We start from the raw sequence: 18,035 nt of genomic DNA, 5'->3' as shown, positions 1-18,035 counted from the left end.
TAGCAAAGAAAGAAAGTAACAAAGAGTGATCTGCACTCAGGTTGTTTTGTCCCAGGTGTTTTGTTTTGTTTTGTTTTTTGAGATGGAGTCTCGCTCTGTTGACAGGCTGGAGTGCAGCGGCATGATCTCGAGTCACTGCAACCTCCGCCTCCTGGGTTCAAGCGATTCTCCTGCCTCAGCCTCCAAGTAGCTGGGACTATAGGCGCATGCCATCACACCCAGATAATTTATATATTTTTAGTAGAGATGGGGTTTCACCATTGTTGGCCAGGCTGGTCTCAATCTCTTGACCTCGTGAACCACCCGCTTTGGCCTCCCAAAGTCCTGGGACTACAGGCGTGAGCCACTGCACCCGGCCTTGTCTCAGGTTTTTCAATACAGTCTTGACCTGGTATTCAGTATCCTCATAGCATGGTTCTAATCAACCTTCTAGCTTTATTTCCCTTTTCCTGCTCCCTTTCTCTACAACTAGTCTTTCTCTGATTGCCCCGCCCTCAACGTAAGCCATCTAAACTAGACCCCAGGGAAGCACCTTGGTCCCCTCCCTCTCTCCCACCCACCATCTACTCACCAGAGTTTGTACGTTCTATCTTTTCAACATCGATTCAATTATCCACTTCTTTCTAGCCTGTGCTCTCTGACTAGGACTCCTTGAGCCAGCCTGATCATCCCTAATCCGTCCTTCACACTGTGCCCATCTTTCTGAAGTAGGAATCTGATCATACCACCCTGCTAAAAACACCCTGGTTCTCCCCATGGCATGTGGTGCCCTTGTGTAGCCGGCAAAACCTTGCATGGCCCAGCCCTGGCCTGTGCCTCAACTCAATTGCCTGACCCTCTCCAGCTCTGCTGAGCTACCTAAGTCACAGATGGTTTCTCTTCTCATCTCTGCCCTCTTCCATGTGTCATTTCTGTGGCTTGGAATGCTCTTCCTTCATTCTCTTTCTGGCCCTTTCTCGTCACACCTTAGACGTGCATCTTCCTCTCGAAAACCTCTAGTGAAGCCTCCCAGGGCCAGGCGGTACCCTCCTCTGGCTTCCTCTGGGTACAGACGAAGAACCTGGGCATTGTTCTCCATCTCAGCAGGCCTCTGTGTGTCTGCTGACTCCAACTAGACTTACCAGAGATCTGTAAGGACAGGGATCGAGTTTTTTTTCTTTTAATTCACTGCCTCAAAATTCCTTTGTGCATTACCTATTCATCCCCTTCTCTCCCTTAACCTCAACCAGTGATCTTACTGTCTCCATCATTGGTTTTTGTTTTTTTTTTTTTTTTTTTTTTAGGTGGAGTCTGGCTCTGTCACCCAAGCTGGAGTGCAGTGGCATGATCTCGACTCACTGCAAGCTCCATCTCCTGGGTTCAAGTGATTCTCCTGCCACAGCCTTCCCAGTAGCTGGGATTACAGGCATACACCACCATGCCCAACTAATTTTTGCCTCCATAATTTTGCCTTTTCTAGAATGTCATACAGTTGGAATTACTCAGTATGCTGCCTTTTTCAGATTGGCTTCTTTTACTTAGTAATATGTTTGTTTTTTGAGACAGGGTCTTGCTCTGTCACCCGGGCTAGAGTATGGTGGCACAATCTTAGCCCACTGAAACCTCCACCTCCCAGGTTCAAGTGATTCTCCTGCCTCTGCCTCCTGAGTAGCTGGGACTACAGGCACGTGCCACCATACTCAGCTAATTTGTGGATTTTTAGTACAGACGGGATTTTGCCATGTTGACCTCAAGTGATCCGCCCGTCTCAGCCTCCCAAAGTGTTGCAATTACAGGCATGAGCCACTGCGCCCAGCCTCATTTAGTAATATGCATTTAAACTTTCTCCATGTCTTTAATGGCTTGATAGCTCATTTCTTTTTATTAAGGAATATTTGTCTGGATGGACCACAGCTTATTTCTCCATTCACCTACTAAAGGACATCTTCCAAGTTTGCTTCCAAGTTTTGGCAATTATGTATAAAGCTGCTATCAAGTGCAGGTTTTTGTGTGGACCTATTATCAACTAATCTGGGTAAATCTCAAGGAGTGCAATTGCTGGATCATACGGTAAGAGTGTGTTTAGTTTTAAGTGGCTGTGCCATTTTGCATTCCCACCAGCAATGAATGAGAGTTTCTGTTGCTCCACATCCTCACCACCATTCGGTGTTGACAGTGTTTTGAATTTTGGCCTTTCTAGTAGGTGTGTAGTGGTATCTAGTCATTTTAATGGGCATATGATGTGGAACATCTTTTCATGTGTTTATTTGCCATCTGTGTATCTTCCCTGATGAGTTGGGGATGCATTCTTTTCATCTCAGAGTCCCCAGAAACTAACATAGCAATTGGTACAGAGTTGGTGCTCAACAAACATCAGCTTAGGAACTACGTCCTATGTTTAAAAAAAAAAAAGGAATGTGAGCTGTTCCCAAAACGTATGTCCTCCCCCATGCCTCTACCCTGCCCTTCCACACACTTTCTGATCTTGAGCGCAGGCTACCCAGTCATCAAGGCTGAGACTTCCCATGGCCAGTAGTGTCTCACGCTGGCTTCAAGCTCCACAACACTGTTTTTTTCAGCTTCTCTTGTGGTCTAGACTGTCTTTAGCCAAGCAAGACAATTCACTGTCTTACTCCCCATTAAACTGTACCTACACTCTTTGAAGAAAAGGCCACCATCTTACTTAAAAAATTTTTTTAAAATTCATGTGATAAACCTGATGCATGTGTGTATAATAGAGAGAGAACAGTTATCTGAGGCTTAATGTATACATGTGGCTGTGCAGCCCACTGACCCATGTCACCATTTTCAATTCTGTCATTACCCCGGGACAATGTCTTGTCAATATACACTTGAGGCTGGGAGTGGTGGTTCCTGCCTGTAATCTCGCCTGTAATCAGGAGTTCAAGATGAGCCTGGCCAACACAGCAAAACCCCGTCTCTACTAAAAATACAAAAACGTGCTGGGCATGGTGGCATGGGCCTGTAATCCCAGCTACTCAGGTGGCTGAGGCAGGACAATCTCTTGAACCGGGGAGGTGGAGGTTGCAGTGAGCCAAGATCATGCCACTGCACTCCAGCCTAGGAAACAGAGTGAGACTGCATCTCAAAAATACATACGCGTGCACGCGCACACACACACACGCACACACACACCAGACACAATGAGTAGAAACGCTGGCACCACGTCTCAGTTGAGACATTAACACACTGAAAAGTGGCAAGTGTTATCGTGTCCCTTTTCTTGAATTAAAACTAAAATTCAACTTCTATCAGATCTTCTTGGGAACGAAGCATTTTAAAACCTAGGCCGGGCGCGGTGGCTCATGCCTATAATACCAGCACTTTGGGAGGCCGAGGCGGGCAGATCACGAGGTCAGGAGTTTGAGACTAGCCTGACTAACATAGTGAAACCCCGTCTCTACTAAAAATACAAAATTTAGCTGGGCGTGGTGGTGCGTGCCTGTAATCCCAGCTACTCAGGAAGCTGAGGCAGGAGAATTGCTTGAACCTGGGAAGTGGAGGTGGCAGTGAGCTGAGATTGCGCAACTGCACTCCAGTCTGGGTGACAGAGTGAGACTCCATCTCCAAAAAAAAAAAAAAAAAAAAAAACCAATCTAGACCAGATGCACTTGGCAGTTTCTCCTGCGTGGAACATACTTCTCTTTCTTTTCTTCTTGTGGCTAGCACTGTGCTGTGCCAGGGGATTAATTTGTACCTGCCAGAAGGCTCTGAAAAGTGGAGCCATCTAAGTATGCTATGCATATCAGGCCACTGTCGACAACAGAAACAGAAATGCAGCAATCACTTTCTGAGCTTTGGTCATCTTGACGGCTAGTGGCTTACCCGACAGAATCACCATAGAGCTGGCTAGCGCACCACAGAGCTGGGGTGGCTCAGGGTGGGTAACAAGACTGGGTGGCGTTTCCTGGAACAGGATGCCACATCTCATGTCTCCCTCTCCCAGTGGGAAAATCACCAGAGTTCCTTCTGCAGAGGGGAATGAGGCCTGAGCACAGGAAACTGCCTGCTGATCTGAAATGGGAAGGTGAGATGGGTATCCCAAGAAAATGAACTGCAAACGCCCATCTTCAAAGTTAATTATGCTTCTCTTGCAAATCCCGATTATGGGAAGGAAAACAGTTTGCTTAGTAAATGAGAACAGGGGTCTAAAAGTCACACTGGCCAGATTCAAATCTTGACTCAACCATTTTCCTTGGGTTTGTCATCCTGGGCCACTTACTTCATCTTTTTGAGCCTGACTTTCCTTACCAATAAAACAGGGGTGTTAATATTTTCAAGGGTACTTATCAGGATTAGATGAGATAGTCATGTGTTGCACTAAATACAGTGGCTGAGACCTTGTCAGCCAAAAAACCAAAAAACAAAAACAAAAAGCTAGGCATGGTGCGTATGAGTAGCTATAGTTCTTTTAGCTACTTGGGAGGCTGAGGTGGGAGGACTGCTTGAGCGTGGGAGATTGAGGCTACACAGTGGTGACAGAGCAAGATCCTGCCTCAAAAAAAGATAAAATAAACCCAGTGCTTGGTACACAGATGTTCATAAGATAGCAGCTACGATTTTTATTCTTGCTGTTGTTATGCTCTCTACCTTTCATAAAGCACTCCAAGTACTAATACATTACCTCATTTGATTTCAGAGTTAATCTGAGATGGAACATTAATCCCGTGCAGTGGCAGAACCAAACCTCAGAGAGTGGATGTATATCACTGCTGACCTGGTTTTCAGGTTCCCTTGGCCAAGCTGCAGCACCAGGCTCTGGAGCCCTTGACCCAGGGGTGGAACTCGGAGACTGAGAACAGTTTCTTCTACTTCCAGTACTTGGTTCAGGAAGTGATAAAGGGCCCGACCCTCAGGGCTAGCGGAAGAAGGGGAGAGGGGTGTGGGAGATCTCTGGGAGGTAGGCTAGTTGGAAAGTTAAGGAGACTCAAGGCCACTGGGCGGGTAAAGCCACAGACTCTGGCAAATTATCCAGGGACTCCAAGGTTCCAAATGGCACACTGCTGACCAGTGTAAACATTTACCCTTTAAGCTATCGCTTCTACCCCAAGCCTGGAAGTCTGACTGCCAAGAACAGTATGGCCAAAAACACTAGGTGAAAAAGAAAGCAGAATCCATTTTTGTTTCATGTTGAAAATGTGCTGTTTGCAGCATGAAGACCTGGGGAAAGGATGTAAAGGACAGTCCTCCAAGGCGAGCCTCTCCCAGCTGACAGCCGGCTTACTGTGCTGGATGTGGGAGGGGAGTTGCACAAAGAGGGAGGGGACAGCTTTGGAGATGGGGGGTTGAGGGGGTCAGGACATCCTCCCTGAAGGCCTGACAAGGCAGCATCTGTATCACTGGGGTGGGGGAGGGGGTGGGGAGAAAGAAGACCTCAAATGAGGCCCCCTTTGGTTCAGTAGCAGTAACTCAGATTTTTTTTTTTTTTTTAACTGGGGCAGAGACAAACTTACAAAGACAAATAAGAGGTAATATCGTAAAATATACATTCAAGTATGAATGCAAGGAATTGTTCTGCTTGAGAGCTGGTAGAGATCTATTTCAGGACAGGCAGCCGACTCCTGAGTACAGGTGGCCTGATGGGCGGGGAAGGCGCCATTCTTGGGCCGGATGAAAAGAAAGATGATCCTGAAAGAGGGTAAAGATATACGATTTCAGGCAACTCTGTGTCAGGCACGTACCTTCCTTCTAATTTCTGCAGACACCAGCTGGCTAGGGGAGGGGGAGAAGATGGGTGGGCAGAATAAAGAAAGGATCTCCCCAGTCTTGGAGGAAAACAGGGGAAGCCAGAGGGAGGAAGTTATTCTGGGTTCAAAGAAATCAACTTAGAAAGCTTCCCTTATAAAAATAGCCATTGGCAAATCCTAGTGTATTTATATCACCCGTCTAAGATCACTATCAGGATCCTGGGCTGAATCACAAGACCCAGTAAATAAGTATGGAGCGCTGGCTGCCTGATTTATGGGAAGATATTTAAACACCACTGGAGCAACTGAGTCAGGGAAAATTTAAGTGCTGGCACCAAACGGTACATTTACAAGTGGATCTCACTTTACAGAAATAGATAGGTTCCTGAAAAGTTGGCTCTAAAATGAATTCAATTAACAGAATCATATTTTCCTAGTGAATCACATTTTAAAATTAGAGATAGATTGGGGGAGGGGTGGCCAAAAAAAACCAACCACACCAAACAACTGTGCCTCTGAGACTAAATAAAAATCACCCTTCATTCAGCAAACTCTAAAACGTCACTTACTTAAAAGGCCATTATAAATGCTCATAAAATAGAAACAATTTGTCAGCAAACATGTCTATGCCTGTGACATACAAGGAGTTGCACCAGGCTTTGTGGAGGCTTATAAAGACACAAGTGTCTGGCCCTCAGGAGCTCACAATTTGGCACTTAAAAAAAAGACACTGAAATTCATGTTGCATCAGAAAAAAAAAACATCGCCCTGGATGTAGACAAATGTGCACACATGAGGGCCCGCCTGGCCCTTTAAGTGTTATCTGGGCCTGGAACAGCTCTGCTCCCTCCTGCCGGCAGCAGCCAACCAAGTTGGCCTCTAAGTACTGCTTTTCAAACTCTATGTTTATAAGCTAAAAGCTGTTGGCCATGTGGCGCTGCGTCATAATTGCTTATTTATTTAGCTAACTTGGAACAAAAAAAACCAACCCATGACCTGGGTGTTTTAATAAAATAAGAAGAGTTAAGGTACTTAAAGCTCTCTGAAAAGTTAAAGGCCTGCACAACCCAAGGGAGTTGTTATTTTAAACTTTAAAGGGCATTTGCTCAAGGGATCTGTTTGTTTGGAAAAAGTCTGTCTCCTTCTACTTATGCTCTCTTGCACATAGAATATTGGTCATTGGTAACAGGAGCAGAGACCTAATTTGTTATTAATTTGTTATTAGTTTTGTAAGTGCAGATCACATGGTACTGAGTTTGCTTTAAGCAAGAGACAAACATACTTCAGAAGCCAACACTTGTGAAGTGTTGGCTCTGTCAGCAACTGCAGGCACAGGCACAGGCACAGAACTGAGGATTATTAGTTCAAAATAGGCTACGTAGGGCCGTGCATGGCAGCTGACACATGTAATCTCAGCACTTTGGGAAACTAAGATAGGAAGATCACTTGAGCCCAGGAGTTGGGAGACCAGCTTGGGCAAGATGGTGAGACACTGTCTCTATTACAAAATAATAATAATAATAATAATAATATTAGCAGGCATGGTGGTGCACCAGCTACTTGGGAGGCTGAAGCAGGAGGATCACCTGAGCCCAGGAATTTGTGGCAGGCAGGGAGCTATGATCAGGCCACTGCATTCCAGCCTGGGCCACAGAGCAAGACTCTGTTTCTTATTTTAAAAATAAAGCTCTATCCCTTAGACCAAGCTTATCTAATGCATGTGGCCCAAGAGGGCTTTCAATGCAGCCCAACACAAATTTGTAAACTTTCTTAAAACAGTATGAGTTTTTTCCTTTTTTTTAAGCTTATCAGCTATCGTTAATGTTAGTGTATTTTATGTGTGGCCCAATGCAATTCTTCTTCCAACGTGGCTCAGGGAAGCCAAAAGATTGGACACTCCCACCTTAGACACTGTGTGCCTCACGAACTGCCACCACCATAGGGGCCTGTCCATAGCTAGTAAGAGTGAAATACTTCCTGTTGACATCTGCTGTAGACCTGAAGGTATACAAAGTTTCAGAGAGTAAACAGCACATTTTTGAAAAAAACACTTTTGTTTTAATTACACAGAGATGAGCCAAGCTGTGGTAGAGGCTGTTGTTTATCCTAATAGCCATTCTTCCCTTCTTCCTTTTACTGATGGAACTCTCCCAGGTTTTTTTTTTAAGAAGGTACAAGGTTGCCCGACTACAGACTACGTTTCCCAGCGTGCCTCACATCCCATGTGACTAATGTTGGCCAATGAGATGGGATGTGAGCAACTGCCAGGTCCAGTCTTTCAAGCAGGAAATGCTTGCCTTCCACTTCCTCTCTTCCTTCCCACATCTAGAGTGTGGACTTAAAATTGCTGGGCTAGCTTTGATAATTCCCAGCAGGGCTTCTTACCCGCTGGGGTCCTCAGACCCTCAAGGAGTCCATGAATAGAATTCACTGGTCTTTAAATTTGGAAGGACAAAAACAACAAAAAAAACACCTATAACTTTAGCATTTCCTTCAGTTATAATGGAGGGAACAAACCACAGTATTAGCAGTATCCATGCCTCTGTCAATAACAGAAATTACAGGTATTTTCATATCACATTATACTTATGGATTGTCTTGAAATACCACAAATACTCATCACTACTTTGGAGTTACAATAGCCTTTAGGATTGACACTAGAACATTATTTGATGTATTAATAAAGTACATATTACTATGCCACAAGTTTTGGGTTTTTTAAATACTTTGCTAATTGTATTTCAACATAATTAATTTCCTTTGTAACTCTGTGTTTTATTTTACACATTTAAACAAAATTTTTATTTATTTATTTTGAGATGGAGTCTTGCTCTGTCTCCCAGGCTGGAGTGCAGTGGTGTGATCTTAGCTCACTGAAACCTCCACCTCCTGGGTTTAAGCGATTCTCCTGCCTCAGCCTCCTGAGTAGCTGGCACTACAGGTGGATGCCACCTCACCTGGCTAAATTTTTGTATTTTTAGTAGAGGCGGGGTTTCACTATGTTGGGCCTGGCTGTTCTCAAACTCCTGACCTCAAGTGATCTGCCTGCCTCGGCCTCCCAAAGTGCTGGGATTACATGCATGAGCCACTGGGCCCAGCCTGATGTTACACACTTAAAAGCATTAGTCTGTGAAGTGGTCCCTAGGCTTTGTCAGTCTGTAAAGGGATCCATGGCACAAAAAATGCTATGAATCCTTACCTAGGGAATGGCAGAGCAGTAATATTCAGGGAACTCACGCCTGTGGATGACCTTGTAGAGTAGAGCACCCATCAAGTTCTAGACCACTCCTCCTCTAGACCAGCGCTGCCCAACAGAACTTTCAGTGATGATGGAAGTGTTTTCTTGGTTTTTGTTTTCAGACAGAGTCTCGCTCTGTCACTCAGGCTGAAATGCAGTGGCACAATCTCAACTCACCACAACCTCTGCCTCCTGGGTTCAAGTGATTCTCCTGCCTCAGCCCCCTGAGTGGCTGAGATTACAGGCATCTGCCACCATGCCCAGCTAATTTTTGGTAATTTTTTTTTTTTTTAGTAGAGATGGGGTTTCACCATGTTGACCAGGCTGGTCTCAAACTCCTGACTTCAAGTGATCTGCACCTTGGTCTCCCAAAGTGCTGAGATGATAGGCGTGAGCACATAGGATGACCACACTCAACCAATGATGGAAATGTTTTATCTGTGCTGTCCAATATAGTAGCCTCTAGCCAAGAGGCTACTAAAGTAGCGCTTGAAAAGTGTAACTGAGGAAGTTAACTTTTTATTTTGCTTGATTACATTTAAATAGTCAAATGGGCTTAGCGGCCACCATACTGGATGGTGCAGCTCTAGACTGTTACATGGAGAAACAAGTTTCTATCACTATGATATTTTGGGGTCTTTTACCTTAGCCTATACCTTAACTAATACACAAACCTACCTGCACTCAGTAATAATAAATGTACTAGGGAAAGAAGGTGCATTTATAGAGACCAACTCAAAAAATATACCAACTTACTAACTGAAAGCAAGATTTATACAGAAATGTTCTATTTACAAAGAATTCCCATATATGAATACGACTTATACATGATACTCATAATGCCCCTGTGACTGTGACTGCCTCAATCTTGCTCTCAAAGGGGCTTGGTGACTTTGCTAATCATGAAGATGGTGGAGCCAGGAGTCAATTCTGGATGTTACCACTGCACTGTGTACCTTTCAGCTCTCTGCATGCCTCCAGACAGTCAGAAGTGATAAGACTACAAAAGACCAAAGGCGAGCACTGACTAGTACCTTAGCCTGTACCTTAATTAATACACTTCCACTTCCTCTCTGATACTTTCATCCATCTGCCTCCAGGACACACAAACATCTGCCAAATCCTTGCAGACACCTGAATTTCCCTAATTCTTGGCAAGGTTCCCATTTCCTGTGGTGTCACTGACTTGCAAGGACGCTTGAGGGCTGAGAGGGGTCTTTAGAAGCCTCTTTTGCGGTCTGAGGTAAGGACCTGTACAGGACGCTGCTTTTCAGCAAATTTTACTGCCAGCGTCATTTCAGTGACCTCTCATTTTCCTCTCTTTGAGATCAATTCAAAGAATAATGTTATGTTAAAACAATAACCAAAAATACTATTGGGTTATCATTTTATCAGTAACAAAAGGTCCATGTCTTCAATTCTAAACAACACAGACACCAAAGGGAGAAAATCCCATACTTAAGTGTGACTATATCCCACATCCCAAGCTTCCTTAGAGCCAGGCTACACCTGGCTTACTGCTAGTCTTCTTTTCTCTACCTGCACACACACACTGCCATTCCATAGGCCTACAGAACTCCTACTCATCCTTCAAAAACCCAGTCTGCCCATTCTCACAACACTTTTTTTGTTTTTTGTAAAATGTTTTCACTTGAGTAAAATTACGTATGAACGTAGTTTAAAGAGCCAAATAATCCCAAGGCTTGTTACGAAAATCAACAGGCTCCCAGCTTCCATACTACACTCCACAGAGACTTGCCTGATACTTTCAGTTAACCTCTGTATGTTAAAATAACATGCTCATGTTGTTACCTCTTGACTTCTCTGTCTTTTCAGGTTTAGGCATTATATATATTTCCCATTTTGCTCGGTAAATGAGGATTTGGCTCTTTCACTGCTGTGAGCCCCCTTACCCCTGTCATGGCAAACTCTTGCCTCCTTGTCTTTCCACTATTTCAACATAATTATACTGTAATTTTGGTTAGATCTACATCCAGTGTTGACATTATTTTGACTGTTTAATTGCTGTATCTAGGTGAGCCATGTAATATACTAGGATTACTTATTCTTTCTTGTACAACATTGTTTTCCCTGGAATTAACAACTGTCTTTTCTGTTGTTGTTCTACTTTGTCTCTATGTACTTATCAATAATTTAATCACGAACTCTCTGCCAACTGTCTAAACCTCCTAAATATATGTTCAGACACATTAGGTATTCAAGCCATTTCATCTTAACACAATCTGTCCTAGAGCCCTCTGGCCTGATCCAGTCTGTTCTAGTCATCCTCAGTGCTTCAGGCCCAGCTGCCACCCCAGGCTTCCCTTAGCTACTGTTTTGAGGATGCCTTTCAATCTCTCCTTTGTGGGATCTCCAATTCCCTGTATTCCATCTCTTTCCCTTTCTTGGTTACTCTTATTTTTCTGGAGTTCATCCTCCAGTGGTTTGCATAGGGTGACTAGGAGACAAATGTTTTGTTTATCTGATCTTGTGTATCTGAAAATATCTATTTTACGTTCACATTCAATGAATGGTTTGGCTTGATACAGACTTGTAGATTAGATATAATTTCCCTTTATTGTTTGAAAGCGTTGTTGCATTGATTTCCAGTTTCCAGTGTAGTTATTCAGAAGTCCAAAAACAACTCTGATTTTTCATTCTTTGTATATAACCTGCTCTTTTTTCCCCGCTCTAGACTGTCTTTTAGTCCCACTGTTTTGAAATTCACTGTGATGAATCTTAGTGTTGGTCTAGTCTCATCTCCTATTCTGGGCAGTTGGTAGACTCTCCCAATGGAGACATTTGTTTCTCTCAATTGTGGGTAAACTTCCTTTAATTTCTTCCTTATTTTTTCTGGCCTGTTTTCTATGTTTTCCTTTCTACAAATTCTATTATTTGGATATTGCTCCTAGCCTGATCCATCTTTTCTCCCTTATTTTCCATTTCTTTGCCTTTTTGCTCAGTTTCTGGAAGATACACTAAATTTCACTGTTCAATCCTTCTAGTGAATTTTAAACTTATATTTTTAATTTCTAAGAGTACTTTTAATCATTTGAATATCTTTTGTGTGTTTTTTTTTTTTTTTTTTTTTTTTTGAGACAGAGTCTCACTCTGTTGCCCAGGCTGGGGTGCAATAGCGTGATCTTGATTCACTGCACCTCCGCCTCCTGGGTTCAAGCGATTCTCCTGCCTCAGCCTCCTGAGTAGCTGGGATTATAGGTGTGTGCCACCGTGCCCAGCTAATTTTTGTATTTTTAGTAAAGATGGTGTTTTACCACATTGGTCAGGCTGGTCTTGAACTCCTGACCTCGTGATCTGCCTGCCTCAGCCTCCCAAAGTGCTGGAATTACAGGCATGAGCCACTGCGCCAGGCCTGAATATCTTTTTTTTTTTTTTAAATAGCATTTTTTGTTTCATGAATGTAGTATCTCTTATCCCGAGGGATAAGATATATATGTACATGTTATATGTTCTTACTGAGAACATAAATGATAGTGGAATTTTTTGGAACATGTAGCATTTTTATCTACCTGCATTGTCTTTTTTTTCTTCAAATTTAGTCTAGTCTCTTTTGAGTTAGACATCCGGTTAATACTTGGTTTCTGCTCCTAATTAAGGAGAAGGTACTCAAAAGCTGTCCGAAGTCCACTATGGCCTTCAGCGGAGGGTCATCTGGCCGACTATCATTCAGACAGCCCCCAACAACTGCTCTTTCGAGCTGGTGAGAGGCTCTGGAGAAGGACTGCCCACTCTCCTGCCTGGAAGGTATTTGGGCCTGACCATCTGTGTTGTTGGATTTTGGTGTGGGTAAAAGCTCGGATACCCCTGTATCTGGTATGTAAACATTCATTTAATCCCATATTTTCAGTGGCATACACACTACTTTCAACTCTGGCTGGTGTGTCCTAATCCAAAAGCCTGTTTTACTCTTAACAGAAAGTAAACTTTCAGTTTCCAAAATGGAATAAGAGAGGGCAGTTGTCTGTCCTATTGCACAAAAGCTAAGGTGGGGGGCCTGGAGATCTAATTGCTTCTTAAGAAGTTCAACCAACTCTCCTATTTAAGCCCCATATTTCCCACTTTCAGATGCATCTATGGTCCCAAATCCAAGTCTTTAGGAGGCTCTATGGGAAATACTGGTTTTCTCTACTGGTCGGCTTAGAATTTAACTTTCTTGTCCATCTTTTCAGGCTCCAAAATTTTTGCTGCTGTTGTTTGTACTCTTATTCTCTCACTATCCTTAAGAGTTTTGCATATATCACATAAATGACATATGTTACTGTTATTTTACATGACAGCAAATATATGTAAACTTATGTGTGTGTGTGTGTATGTGTGTATATATGTTTACTATCATTTTAGGAAGCTTCAAGAGGGGTCAAAAGTAAATCCAGGCTCACGCCTATAATCCCAGCACTTTGGGAGGCCAAGGCAGGTGGGTCAACTGAGGTCAGGAGTTCTAGACCAGCCTGGCCAACATGGTGAAATGCTGTCTCTGCTAAAAATACAAAAATGAGCTGGATGTGGTGGTGCACACCTGTAATCCCAGCTACTCAGGAGGCTGAGGCAGGGGAATCACTTGAACCCAGGAGGCGGAGGTTGCAGTGAGCCACAATCGTACCACTGCACTCCAGCCTGGGCGACAGAGGGAGACTCTGTCTAAAATAAATTAAAAAAAAAAAAGTAATTGCAGACATCATGATACTTAACCTCAGAATACATCAGCATATATTCCCTGAGAATAAAGGGAATTTCTTATACAACCATAATACACAATTTCCTATGTAACTATTTTCCTATACAACCGATATAACATTATCACACCTATGAAAATTAACATCAATGCAATATCATCTATTAATAATATGGAGTCCATACTTAAATTTCCTCAATTGTTTCAAAATGAACTTTACTTTCTAAATGTAACACTGTAAATTTTTCTGTACCATTCAAAAATACCACTGAAATAGAAACTTCTCAATCCTTCTGACAAATAATAACAGCTAGTATCTACTAAGTGCTTTTTATATATTAGGCGCTTTTCTCAGGTTTTCTTTCTGATATCCCTGGGTTAATTTTCTTGTTCCTCTTATAACTCCCTAAGTGTGATACAAAATTTCTATGATTTTCTTTTCTTTTGAGACAGGGTCTTATTCTGTTGCCCAGGCTGAGTGCAGTAGCACAATCATGGCTCATTGCAGCCTCAACCTCCCAGGATCAAGTGATCCTCCCACTTCAGCATCCCAGGTAGCTGGGACTACAGGGGCATACCACCATACCTGGCCAATTTTTCATTTTTAGTAGAGACACGGTTTTGCTATGTTGCCCAGGTTGGTCTTGAACTCCTGGCCTCAAGTGATCCTCCCACCTTGGCCTCCCAAAGTGCTGAAATTACCAGGGTGAGCTATCATGCCCAGCCCTATTATTTTCATTCACTTCTGTTTTTTACACAAAAACTTAAGTTGGGTGGGCGCGGTGGCTCATGCCTGTAATCCCAGCAATTTGGGAGGCCAAGATGGGCGGATCACAAGGTCAGGAGATAGAGAACCTCTTGGCCAACATGGTGAAACCCTGTCTCTGGTAAAAATACAAAAATTATCTGGGTGTGGTGGTGGGCACCTGTAGTCCCAGCTACTCTGGAGGCTGAGGCAGGAGAATTGCTTGAACCTGGGAGGTGGAGGTTGCAGTGGGCCGAGATCGTGCCACTGTACTCCAGTCTGGGTGACAAGAGCAAAACTCCGTCTCAAACAAACAAACAGAAAAAAACACCTGAAGTTGAAGAATTTTCCTAAGCACTGTATTATCTATACTCAAAAATTTTATGTGTAGAACTTTCACATCATTTTCTACATGGCCTAGAGTTTTGGTTTTTATTTCCTTGTTGACCTAAGGGGAGTTTTAAAACTTCCCAGTGGTGGAGTTTTATTTTCCAGTTTTTAGTCTTTTAATTTGTATTTTAAAGTTGTATTGCATAGTGATCAGATCTGTTTGTTTTGTTACTTCTACTTTTTTGGCATTTACTGTGGTTTTCTTGGTGTCCTACTTGATATGATCACTTTTTGTGGCAACTGTAAGAAGATTCATCAATTAATGCATTAGTATCTTATTAAACAGCAGTTTTATGTCTCCACCTCCTTACTCCAACCGAACTCTACATGTTAGAATTCAAATTTTTAATATTTTGGCATGGGAGTTTGAGACATTACATCCTCATCACTGCCATACAACTGTGTTCATATTGTTCTTTATGTTGCATGTTGTTGCTATTGAATTAAAGAGCATTAGCACTGGAAGGGAACTGAAAGGTCATCTAAGCCAGCCTCCACTCAGTATAGATATTTCCTTTGCAGCATCCCTCCAAAGATGTTAAAATGAATTTTATTTGAATTATTGCTGGACCAGGGAACTCAGAACACTCCTGAAGTTGTGGTGTTTGTGGCCCATCAGGCAATAAGGATTAAGATGCTCATAAAATATTTGTTGGCCACCTACTACGAGGACTGCATTGCCTAATGCGCCTTGGGGGATGCACAAGAATGGTATGATACTACACCTGTGTAACAGAGCTAGTGCTGTGGCTCCCAAACTGTGTATGGAGGTGCCCTGCGCACTGTAGTGAATCTGCACCATGGGATATTTAAGATTTTTTTTTTTTTTTAAGATAAGTTTCGCTCTTGTTGCCCAATCTGGAGTAATGGCATGATCTTGGCTCACTACAACTTCCGCCTTCCTGGTTCAAGCGATTCTCCTGCCTCAGCCTCCCGAGTAGCTGAGACTACAGGTGTGCACCACCATGCCCGGCTAATTTTTTGTATTTTTAGTAGAAACGGGGTTTCACCATGTTAGCCAGGCTGGTCTTGAACTCCTGACTTCAGGTGATCCGCCCTCCTCAGCCTCCCAAAGTGCTGGGATTACAGGTGTGAGCTGCTGCGCCTGGCCATTTTAGATTTTCAAGGGAAGCAACATGATACTAACATCTGTCAGGCACTGCACAAACCACTAGATCAAGGTAGGTCACAGCTTCAACATTAATTCAATCTGCATTCCTTCTGATGATCTCATATCTTTGGAAAACTGGGTTTTTGGCAGTCATTCATAAGAGCAAGTATTGTGTGAAAACCCATGTAGAATAGGAAAGGAATGTGGCAATGTCTCATCTGATTTCAAGTTTGGGAAGCTGTGTAGTCCCCAACAGGAGCACACAGCCCATTAGTAAATAACTGTGGTTATTTCAGAATAAAATGATTATATTTTCTTTCAATTTATGTGCAGTTTTTCAAATGGCTACTAGATTGTTAGGACATAATTACCTATGAAATTGTTTGGTCCTAACTACTTAATAAATGGAATTGCTATGGACTGTTTTTTTGTTTTGTTTTGTTCTGTGCGGGGAGAGGGGGGCTCTGTGGAGTAATTCCTGAGACTCCAGGAGTACCAGGGACCAAGCAGGTTTGAGAACTTGTTCTGCAGGAGCTCACAGCTGTACTCAGACCAGAAGTCATGGCAGTGATCAATGAGGATGTGAACAGTTAGGCTCATACTCTCTCCTAGGATCAGCAGCCATTTCAGGAGTTCGGAGAGGAGGAGCACAGTTGGCCTGGGGCCCAGCCTAGGACAGAGTAAAACAAGTGGGATGGGCCTACCCCCTGTGTGGTATGAAGGGCTGACCCACAGAAAGGAGAAAGAGCACTTAGAAGGGCAAAGAGGAAAAAGAGGATTGGGAATTAACACAGCCTCTTCTGGAGACAGTGAGGACACTGGTGAGGACACCTGGCCTCCCCAGTCTGGCCAGCAGGTCTTGGAGGACCAGCTGAGGAGTTTGAAGCTTTAATCTGGTAGCAGTGGGGAGGGGTTTGGTCACAGGAGTGACACGGTGAAAACCAATGTTTTTGGAAGATTAATCCTAGTGGAGGTGGTGGATGGACTAGAGGGATGAGAAGATAGAGGCAGGTGGCCCATATAGCACGTGAAGGAAATTATAAAAAACCATTCAGCAACACAGCAAAAGCCTATGACAACACGGAGTAGCTGCCTGCCCCCTTCCCTCAGCAGCAGTGCCATACAGGGGACTGCACTGCAAAGCTGCCAAAAATACCATTCCAGATAGCAGGAACTGTGTCCCTTGATTGTGCTGGGAAAACTGCTGTTTTGGAATTCTAATAGGGGCACACTGGAATCAAATTTTTGGAAATTCTGCTTGGAGGCTACAGCCTTGATTCTAGAGAAAGAGGTGTATGTATGTCTGTCTATATATGTATATATACAGGGGTTTCATGGAATAGGAGGAAAAATACCGGATTGAGAGTGAGGAGACCCGGGGTTGAATTCTAACTTGACCACCGAAGAGGGTCCTAGGCCTCAACCTCACTCTTAAAATGAGGACTCAATGATTTACGATGCAAAGAAATATTAAATCTCCAAAGAAGGCTCAGGTCTACCCAACGAATCAGGTCCAGTCTTTTCCATGCAATGATAAGTAGAACCAAAATTGTGGCTTTAATATTTCATTCAACTTTTGTGAACCACTTATGTCAACAAAGGGTTCTATATATTATTTAAATATCATAATCTGGGCTCCTATAAACTATTATTATTATAATAGCAGTGAATGTATACAGCAGATGGGAATACTGGCAGAGACATGGGAAACTAAAACCAGCCTCATGTACCAAAGTTGCCCTTCGACAATGGCTCGCAAACAACATTTAAAATGAAAATTAAGTAACTGATCTGCTTTGTATCTCGAGGGAATAGACAAGCACTGTACGAGCTGCATTAAGACAGAGTAAGAACATCGAAGTGAGACAGGGTAAAGACTATGGAAAATCAAGGGAAATAGAAGGACAGAATTAACTTTTCTTTTTTCTTGGTGGAGTCTCGCTCTGTCGCCCAGGCTGGAGTGCAGTGGTGTGATCTTGGCTCACTGCAACTTCTACCTTCCAGGTTCAAGTAATTCTCCTACCTCAGCCTCCTCAGTAGCTGGTATTACAGGCACCCGCCACCACACCTGGCTAAATATATATATGTGTGTGTATATATATATGTGTGTGTGTGTGTTTGTATTTTTGTACAGACAGGGTTTCACTATGTTGACCAGGCTGGTCTCAAAC

At 43.2% G+C, this 18,035-nt stretch overlaps 1 protein-coding gene and 1 long non-coding RNA gene across 32 annotated transcripts in view; both read right to left on the bottom strand.

The window, feature by feature from the left end:
• The window catches only part of ATG7 (autophagy related 7), a 392,778-nt gene that overhangs the window by 44,975 nt on the left and 329,768 nt on the right, over nt 1–18,035 (bottom strand).
• On the bottom strand, nt 1,254–10,045 carry LOC144339305 (uncharacterized). Its single transcript, XR_013414200.1, has 3 exons — nt 9,181–10,045; nt 2,524–3,048; nt 1,254–1,752 (listed from the first exon to the last, which is right to left on the bottom strand). It is a non-coding gene; the product is annotated as an uncharacterized LOC144339305 (long non-coding RNA).

This window comes from Macaca mulatta, chromosome 2 (assembly GCF_049350105.2).
Source record: "Macaca mulatta isolate MMU2019108-1 chromosome 2, T2T-MMU8v2.0, whole genome shotgun sequence".
NCBI classification, from domain to species: Eukaryota; Metazoa; Chordata; class Mammalia; order Primates; family Cercopithecidae; genus Macaca; species Macaca mulatta.
The sequence above is the reverse complement of the archived record's forward strand: the minus strand, read 5'-3'. Positions and strand labels throughout refer to the sequence as shown.